Below are 10,657 nucleotides of genomic sequence, written 5' to 3' on the forward strand. Positions count from 1 at the left end.
ATTTTTCACACTTTCTGCTCTTCAGACTTGTGGAAAGTACTGCTGAATTTTTTTCACACAAAGATGCTATTAAGGACTGGATGTTTGTGTCCCCCCCCCCCAGTTCTTATGTTGAAGCCCTTATCCCCAGTGTGGCTATTTTGGAGATGGGATGTTTATGGACATAATTAAGGTTAAATGAGGTCACAAGGGTAGGGCCCTGATCCAATAACATTAGTGTCCCAGTAAGAGGAGACACAAGAGAACGCGCTCATGCTCTCCCTTCGTTCTCCCCACTCCCTTCTCCTACTCTTTCTCTCTCCCCCCGATCCCCCCTCCCCACCATGTGAGGACACAGCAAGAAGGTGGCATCTGCAAGCCAGGAAGACAGTCTTCACCAGAAACTGAACCCTGCCAGACTGATCTTGGACTTCACAGCCTCCAGAACTGTGAGAAAACAAATTTCTGTTATTTAAGCCACCCAGTCTATGGTATTTTGTTATAGGAACCTGAGCAGACTAATACATATTTTGGACCAAGAAGTAGGGTGCTGCAGTAACAAACACCTAAAAATGTAGAAGGGGCCTTGGAACTGGGTAGTGGGTAGAAGCTGGAAGGTGTGCATGCTAGAAATATAAAAGCGTCAAAGGCAATTCTGGTGAGGGCTCAGAAAGAAAAGAGAGCTGGAGAGAAAGCTTCCATCTTCTTAGGATAAAGAACATAAATAATCATGAACAGAATGTTGGTAGAAATATGGACATTAAATGACATTCTGGTGAGCTCTCAGATGAAAATAAGAAACAGGTCATTGGAAACTGGAGAAGAGGCAATCCTTGTTACAAAGTGGCAAAGAACTTAGCTGAACTGTGCTCTAGTGTTTTGTAGAAGGTAGAATTTTTGAGCAACGAAATTGCTCTTAAAAGATCTCTCTTGCGGTAGTGGGGAAGATGGACTGGGTAGGTCCAACACACAGAAAGCATGTTGGAAGGCATACTGAGGAGGAAGAAGATGCACCTTAAACATTTCGGGGACTACCCTGGTGGTCCAGTGGTTAAGAATCTGCCTTCCAATGCAGGGGACACAGGTTCAATCCCTGGTTGGGGAACTAAGATCCCACATGCTGCAGGGCAACTGAGCCCGTGTGCCGCAACTACACAGCCCATGCACTTTGGAGCCCGCGTGCTGCCACGAAAGATCCCGTGTGCCGCAAGACCCAACGCAACCAACAATATAAATAAATATAGAGAAGGGCACGTAACTCAGATCAAGGAGGTAGAGAATACTCTCTGAAAGTCATGCTTGTTTCAGAACCAATTTATGCCTGTGTACTTGTTACTGTATTTCTATAACTTAATTACATATTATAAATTAAAATCTGAGTAAGATAAATAAATATTTAAAAAAAAAACCATTTCAGACTTTTGTCTTCCTCTGGTCTTGTCCTCTGCATTCATTTTCTTACATGCATTGGTTGGTCCTGAGCACCCACCTTTGAAAGATCTGGTCCTCCAAGAAAATGCTGTCATGTACCAAGCTTTTTCTTTTGGTTGCAAGATTAACCTAAATTAATTGAAGCCTATAGACCTTAAATTATAAACAAGATGTTCAAGATTTGACTGAATTCAGCTGCAGGTGCCATATCTGAGTTGAAAATGCATGATTAAATCTCTACTGGCATAATTCATAAGCAGTAAAATGCAGAGATCTTAAGTGTATAGTTCAAAGAACTTTGAGAACTGTATGTATCTATGTAACAAAACCCAAATCAAGAAACAGAACATTTCCATCACTGCAGAAAATTCCCTCATTCTCCTTTCCAGTCAATACCCCACACTCACAGAGGCAACCACTGTTCTGCCTTCTATCAACAAGTATTAGTTTTGTCTTTTTAGAATTTCATTTAAATGGAATCATACAGTTTGTACTCTTTTGTGTCTGGATTCTTTCACTACATAATGTTTTTAAGAATCACCCATATTTGATATATCACTAATTTGTTTCTTTTTATTGCTGAATAATATTCCACTGTATAAATATAGCACAATTTATTTAGTCATTTGTCTGTTGATGGACATTTGGGTTGTTTTCTGTTTGTGGTTATTATGAGTAATGCTACTCATATTTTTGTATAAGTTTTGTTGTGGACGTACATTTTCATTTCTTATGGGTATACTTAGAAATGGAATTGTTAGGTCATAGGATAGGTTTTCTCTTTAAAAGAAATTGCCAAAGAGTTTTCTAATTTTATATCATTTTCTACTCTGTGAGTAGTGCAAGAGAATTCCAGTTGCTTTACATTTTCAATAACATTTAATATTGTCAATCTTTTCATAAATCGTACCAATGTTCTCTTAGGTCAGTCTCCCAAGTCAATAAAATTAGAACAAAAATAAACAAATGGGACCTAATCAAACTTACAAGCTTTTACACAGCAAAGGAAACCATAAACAAAATGAAAAGATAACCTACAGAACGGGAGAAAATATTTGCAAATGATGAGACCAACAGGGATTAATTTCCAAAATATACAAACAGTTCATACAACTCAACAACAAAAAGACAAACAACCCTATCAAAAAATGGACAGAAGTCCTAAATAGACATTTCTCCAAAGAAGACTTACAGATGTCCAATAGGCATGTGAAAAGATGCTCAACAGCGCTAATTATCAGAGAAATGCAAATTAAAACTACAATGAGATATGATCTCACACTAGTCAAAATGGCCATCAACAAAAAATCTACAACAGTAAATGCTGGAGAGGGTGTAGAGGAAAGGGAACCCTCCTACACTCTTAGTGGGAATGTAAATCGGTATAGCCACTATGGAGAACAGTATGGAGGTTCCTTAAAAAACTAAAAATAGAGCTACCATATGATCCAGCAATCCCACTCCTGGACATATATCTGGAGAAAACCATAATTTGAAAAGATACATGCACCCCAATGTTCATTGCAGCACTATTTACCATAGCCAGGACATGGAAGCAACCTATATGTCCACCAACAGAAGAATGGATAAAGAAGTTGTGGTACATATACACAATGGAATATACTCAGCCATAAAAAAGAACGAAATAATGCCATTTGCAGCAACATGGATGGACCTAGAGAGTGTCATACTGAGTGAATAAGTCAGACAGAGAAAGACAAATATCATATGATACCACTTATATGTGGAATCTAAAAAAAGTGTACAAACGAACTCATCTACAAAACAAATAGGGTTACAGATGTAGAAAACAAACTTATTGTTAGCAGGGGGTAAGGGGAGGAGGGATAAGTTGGGAGATCGGGATTGACATATACACACTACTATAAATAAAACAGATAACTAATAAGGACCTACTGTATAGCACAGGGAACTCAACTCAATATTCTGTAATGGCCTATATGGGAAAAGAATCTAAAAAAGGGGATATATGTATATGTATAACTGATTCACTTTGCTGTGCACCTGAAACTAACACAACATTATAAATCAGCTATAGTCCAGTAAAAATTTTAAAAAACAAAAACAAAAACCATGCCTTCTTCCCAAGGTATGATTAAGTAAATTTGATTTGTTTTACTCATGAAATGCTTAAATAAATCTTAACTAGCTTAAAAAAAATGGGCAGAAGACCTAAACACACATTTCTCCAAAGAAGACATACAGATGGCCAATAGGCACATGAAAAGATGCCCAATATCACTAATAATTAGAGAAATGCAAATCAGAACTACAATGAGGTACCACCTCACACCAATCAGAATGGACATCATTAAAAAGTCTGCAAATAACAAATGCTGGAGAGGATGTGGAGAAAAGGGAATCCTCCTACTCTGTTGGTGGGAATGTAAGTTGGTGCAGCTACTATGGAAAACAGTATGGAGGTTTCTCAGAAAACTAAAAATAGAATTACCATATGATCCAGCAATCCCACTCCTGGGAATATATCCAGACAAAACTATAATTCAAAAAGATACATGCACTCCTATGTTCATAACAGTACTATTCACATAGTCAAGACATGGAAACAACATAAAAATGTCCATTGACAGATGAATGGATAAAGAAGATGTGGTACATATATGCAATGGAATACTACTCAGTCATTAAAAAAAGAAATAATGCCATTTGCAGCAACATGGATGGACCTAGAGATTATCATACTAAGTGAAGTAAGTCAGAAAGAGAAAGACAAATACTATATGATATCACTTATATGTGGAATCTAAAATATGCCACAAATGAACCTATCTATGAAACAGAAACATGGACATAGAGAACAGACTGGTGGTTGCCAAGGGGGATGGGGGATGGGGGTTGGGGGAGGAGGGGAGTGGGATATTGGTGTTAGCAGATATAAGCTTTTATATACAGAATGGATAAACAACAAGGTCCTACTCTATAGCACAGAGAACTATATTCAATATCCTATGATAAACCATAATGGAAAAGAATATAGAAAAAAGAATGCATATATATTATATATGTATAACTGAATCACTTTGCTGTACAGCAATAATTGACACAACATTGTAAATAAACTATACTTCAATTAAAATATATTTAAAATATTGTCAATCTTTTAAAAAATTTTAGCAATTCTAATATATACGCAATGGTATCTCACTATGGCTTCCATTTGCATTTCCAAGCTGACCAATGATGTTGAACATTGTTTCATGTGCTTATTGGTACATGAAAGATCATTAGTATCTTCTTTTTGTGTAGTGTCTAAGACTTCTTTCCACTTTTAAGTTGTTTTATGCCTTCTTTATATAGTCTGAATATAAATCCTTTGTCAGATATATGCATCACAAATACTTTTTGTTTTAATTTTTAATTTTGATGAGGTCCAATTTTTTCATTTTTAGTGTGTGTATATGTATATCCTAAGAAACCCTTGATTGCCCCAAGGTGTGAAGATAGTCACCTTTATTTTCTTCTAATAGATTTTAGTTTTAGCTTCTATTTTTAGGTCTGTGATCCATCTCAAAATAATTTTTGTGTAAGATGTGAGGTAGAGGTCAAGGATATTTTTTTTTTTATATAAAATATCTGGTTATTCAGGCACCATCTGATAAAAAGAAATTTCTTTCCCTCACTGAATTGCATTTGTGTCTTAGTCAAAAAAATCAACTGACTGTGCATATATGGATCTATTTCTGGACTCCTCATTCTGTTCCATTTAACTATTGTCTGTCCTAGCCAATACCACAGTATCTTAATTCCTAGAGTTTTATAATAAATCTTGAAATGAGGTAGCAGAAACCTTATAACTTTGTTCTTATTTGCAAGATTGTTTTGGCTACTCTAGATTCTATACATTTTCATATGCATTTTAGAATTAGCTTGCCAATTTCTACAAAACCTGCTGGGTTTAATTGGAATTGCACTGAATCTATAAATCAATTTGGGATGAGTCAGTATCTTGAGTCTTCTGGCCCATGAACATGATATACCTTTACACTTATTTAGGTCTTTTTTTCTTTTTAACATTTCTTAGCAATGTTTTGCAAATTTCAGTGTAGAATCTGCACATCTCTGTTAAATTTTTTTTTTGCTAGTATAGATAGCACCTTAAATTTTTCATTTTCTAATTATTCATTGCCAGTATATAGAAATACAATTGGTTTTTGTATATTGCCTTTATATTCTGCAACCTTGCCAAATTCACTGTTCTAGTAGTTTTTGTTTGGGGGAGGGGGTGGGGAGGATTCCTTTAGATTTTCTACATACACAATCATGTCATCTGTGAATGAGAGAGTTGTACATCTTCCTTTCTAATCTGATTAACTCTCATTTCTTTTTCTTGCCTAAATGCATGGATTAGCACTTCCAATACAACGTTGAATAAAACTGGTGTGAGTGAATACCTTGCAACGTTCTCAATCTTGGAGAGAAAGTATTAGATAAAGGTGTTAGATAAAAGCTTTTCATAGTTGCCCTTTATCAAATGGAGGAAGGTTCCTTCTGTTCCTATTTTGACAAGTTTAATCATGAACAGGTGCTGAATTTTGTTAAATGACTTTTCTGTATATGAGATGATTATATGATTTATTCCCTTTGTGTTGTTAATGTAATGAGTAACATTGTTTTTTGTTGTTGTTGTTGTTTTTTGGCTTTAAGCAACACAAATTCATTATCTCACAGTGTCTGTGGGTCAAGAGTGTGGTCATGTGGGTTGACTGGATCCTCTGTTCAGGGTCTCACCAGATCTCAAGGCAGTAATTGGAATTTCAGTCTTGTCTAAGGCTTGGGGTCCTCTTCCAAGATCATTAATTGTTGGTATAATTCAGCTCCTGTTGTTGTAGAATTGCTTGCAGTAAGTGGAGGGCTGTTAGAGGCTGCCCACTGTACCTTGCCATCTTGCCCTCTCAACAACATGGTAGTTGGCTTATTCAAGGCCATCAGGAAAATTTCTCTCTAGTCTGCTACAATGGAGTTTTATATAATGTAATCACAGATGTGATTATTCCATCATATTCACAAGTCCTGCTCAAGTGAGGGAATTATACAGGGTGTGTACGTTGGGGCCTACGTTGATTGATCTTTGAATGTTAAAACCACCTTGCACCTCTGGGGTACACAGAAGAGAAGGCGATGTGAAGATGGGGGCAGAGATTGGAGTGATGCAGCCACAAGCTAAGGAATGCTGTCAGCGACCAGAAGCAAGAAGAGGAAAGGAATAAATTTTCCTCTAGAGCATCTGGAGGGGATGTGACCTTGCTGACATCTTAATTCAGACTTCTGGCCTCCAGAACTGAGAGAGAATAAATTCTTGTTGTTTTAAGCCACTGAGTTTGTGATAATTTGTTATGGCAGTCATAGGAAACTATTATAGATTTTGTTCATGATGTATTATCACTTTTATAATTTGCAGGGTTTGATTTGCTAATATTTTGTTAAGAATTTTGGTATCTATATTTATGAAAGACAGTGGTCTATAATTTTCTTGTGATGTCTTTGTCAGGTTTGGTATCAGGGTTATGCAGGACTCATAAAATTATTTAGGAAATGTTCTCTCTTCCTCTGTTATCTGAAAGACTTTGTACAATATTTGTATTATCTCTTCCTTAAATATTTGGTAGAAGAAATCAGTGAGGCCTTCTGGGCCTGGAATTTTCTTTATGAGAAGAATTTTAAGTATAAATTTGATTACTTTTTTTTAAAGATTTTTTTTATGTGGACAATTTTTTTAAAGTCTTTATTGAATTTGTTACAATATTGCTTCTATTTTACGTTTTGGTTTTTTGGCCGTGAGGCATGTGGGATCTTTACCTCCCTGACCAGAGATCAAACAACGCACCCCCTGCATTGGAAGGCAAAGTCTTAACCATTGGACCACCAGCGAAGTCCCAAGTTTGATTACTTTAAAGGATATAGAGCTGTGCAGATTTTCTATCTCTTCTTGAGTCAGTTTTAAGTTGTATTTTTCAATGGATTTATTTCATCTAAGTTGTAACTATTTCTCTTAAGATGTATACTTACACATGGAACTGTCAAGTCAAAAGGAATGAGTATTTTAAATTATGACATTTATTGAGCTAACATTTAGTGAGCACTGCTATATACACTTTGCATATATTAACTCATTTAATTCTCACAACAACTGTACGAGGTGGGTATTATTATTGTCCCCATTTCTAATTAATGAAAAACAAGTGAGACAGAGAGGTTAAGTAACTTGTATAAGTCACACAGCTGATAAGCATCAGAGCTAAGCTCTAACCACTTACACCAGTGCTTCTCAAAATGTACTCCCTGGACCAGCAGCATCAGCATCTTCTGGGAACTTGTTAGAAATGCAAATTCTCAGACTCCACCCCATAGCAGAATTTCAGAAACTCTGGGGGTGGTGCTCAGCAATTTGTGTTTTAATGAGCCTCCATGTGATTCTGATGCATGCAAAAGTTTGAGAACCACTGACTTATACCATACTCTTCTCACACACATTCCCTAATTACCTTCCGAAAAGGCTATTAATTTACTTCTACTAGTAGTGAATGAGAATGCCCATATCCCTCGGCCTTACCAAAGTCACTGTGAGCAATCTTTACCCACCGGTCTCATAGACAAAGAGTAGTATCTTGTCTCTTTAAAAAAGTATTTCAATCCTCCTTCCATTGAGACAGTCAGGTTCTGTCCCTTCTCCTGTTCTGCTTGGGCTTCCTTTCTTCAGCATGGCTTCTGGCTCTATTGACCTTCCACTTTGGGGGGTTATCAATCCTAACAGTTCTGACCTTGCCAGGCAACCATGTGGTGCTTAGCTTGAGTCCTAAATCAATCTCATTCTTTGGGAGTAGGGAGAAGCAAATAGGAAGTAAATTAATACTTTGCATCATGGTGCCAGTGTGCTAAGCAGCAGTGGGGATGATAGATACGGGAGCAGCAAAGATCTGCAGTCACCCCAAGTGATAGCTTCAAAAGTGTTCGGGGGACCTAATCCCCAATCTCAAGATTTTTTGGAGAGAGGATACCTTTCTAATGTCCAAGAGCAGAAAAACCTTGGTTAACGAGGGTTCCCATGAATTGATTTCATGGTGTTTCCCATTATATTTTCACCACATTGCAGAAAAGCACATAGACGTTGAGCTGGTTAAATCTCACAGGGCTAATCCCACTTATGGTCCCTAATAATTATTGAGTTGTAATATTCACCTCCGCATCAGCCACATCAACACAGCATAACAGAAAAAACATGGATTTTGGAGACAGACTTAGGCTTGAAACCCAGCCCTTCTGCCTCTGAGATGTGTGGCCTTGGATAAGTTACTGAAGCTCTTTGATCCTGTTTTATTATCTATAAAGTGCCAAAAATAGCACCTATCTCACAGTTTAAGGATTAAATAAGATAATATGTGTTGTGCCCAGCAGAGTGCCTGGCCCATAGGAGACACTCAATAAATGGATGCCGTTGGTTTTCTCTTTCCTCTGCAATTTCTGTGTGCTTGAATGTGTGTTTCTAGTGTAAATAATACGTTTAATACCCTTTGATGATCTCTCTTTTGACAGATGACATCTACATCTGTGCAGACTACTAGGTCGGCCACTTGCAGGTCAAGAGGGACACCACCCTTCATGCCAAGGAGCGTTCTTACAAGCAGAGGGTTATGTAACAGGCACCAGGGTTTAGCTTCTTTAATGAAACTCTTATCAAAAAATGAGGGACTCCTTCCTTGTGTTTTGGTAGCTTCAACCATCACCTCTTTTTCTCCTACCTCAACAAGAAGTTCATTAAATTGTGTTTCCATACCATTTATAGCTGTAGTTATACCAATGAGAGCAACTCTCATTTCTGGACAAGCAATTGCAACATGAAGCAGAAGCCACCCACCCAGTCTGGATCCAAAGAGTACATAATTCCTCCATTTCTTCACTGTGGTTCTCATAAATTATCACCTGTACTTCCAACTCCAGAGTGATCAGATCTCATAAAGACATGGCCCAGAAATGGGCAAAACTCCTCAACTACCAATACTTTCATACCATTCACATGTGAAAGATCGCCAGGAACAAAAGTAACTCCTAAGTTTTGCCTTTTAGCCCCTATAGGCTAGGTTTGGAAGGTCTGGCCCACTAAGGGGAGAGGAGGGAAGAGATAAAGAGATCCTCTCTCTGTGACCACACAAGGAGTCCCTCTGAGAAGAGCAGCCCGTAGTGGGTGAGTCTGGCAATTCCAGAACTCCAGCCTGCTGGTGAGTGCCATGGCGAAAAGGGCTGATGGAGTTGGAGCAGTCTGGGCCCAAACTCCAAACCAATAAAACAAAGTTCCCTTCCAAAAAGTCCTGCACTTAGGAGAAACTGCTGGAAGCATCACCCAAATTGAATAAGACATGGGCAGCAAGGCCAAAGGAAAGAGCAGGTCCAAATGAAAGCAGGGGAGGGAGCAGAAGAGGTGGGTCCAGAAAATCCAAAGTAATTTTTTTCCCCTAACCTATTTGTAGAAACTTAAGCTTTTAAACGACGAGCATTTCAATTCTACTCATGTATCTAAAAATCTTTTTAAAATACCCACCTTCTTGATGTACCATTGGTTTTAAAAGTGCCATACATTTTTCTGTATAAATAAGGAATAGATTTATATTTGCTTCTCCACTCACACTATGTATATAAAAGCTCTTTTGTCATGAACAAGGAGCTTAGCTTTGATTGTAATACGTGTGTGTATAATTACTTATTTGTAATTCATAGGAACTTTCATTGAAGAAGATAATCCAAAAGAGAACCATCAGTTAAGTAAGGGCTCCTGCCAACTAAATTATGTGAACAGTTCTTGTATGATTGTTTGTAACATGTTTTTTTTCTAGTGAGGGTTGGACAAAGGAAAATAAGTTTTTAAAAGCAGAAATTCAGGGTGTGTCTCATGTAGCCTTAACACTATCTGGTGACTTTCTTCTAAAATTTCCCTACATCATTTTGCTATCCTATTATCATTTTAACATTTGGACTTTTATCTTGACACCAACTAGATAGTGCACTTGTTAAAGCAAGGACCACATTTCTGATTTTGTTCATTTTTGAATCTCCCAGGGCCTTGTCAATATAAGGAATGTCCAATTACATTGTTAAGTGAGCTATGCAAGATGCAGGTTGGGCACATGGAATAACTTCCTAAGTGGAAACTTTTAAAATTGGTTAGTGACCTAAGTGAGGCCACATACCCTTATTGTTGGACATTATTAACCAT

The sequence above is a fragment of the Balaenoptera musculus genome, chromosome 12 (assembly GCF_009873245.2).
Source record: "Balaenoptera musculus isolate JJ_BM4_2016_0621 chromosome 12, mBalMus1.pri.v3, whole genome shotgun sequence".
Taxonomy (NCBI): Eukaryota; Metazoa; Chordata; class Mammalia; order Artiodactyla; family Balaenopteridae; genus Balaenoptera; species Balaenoptera musculus.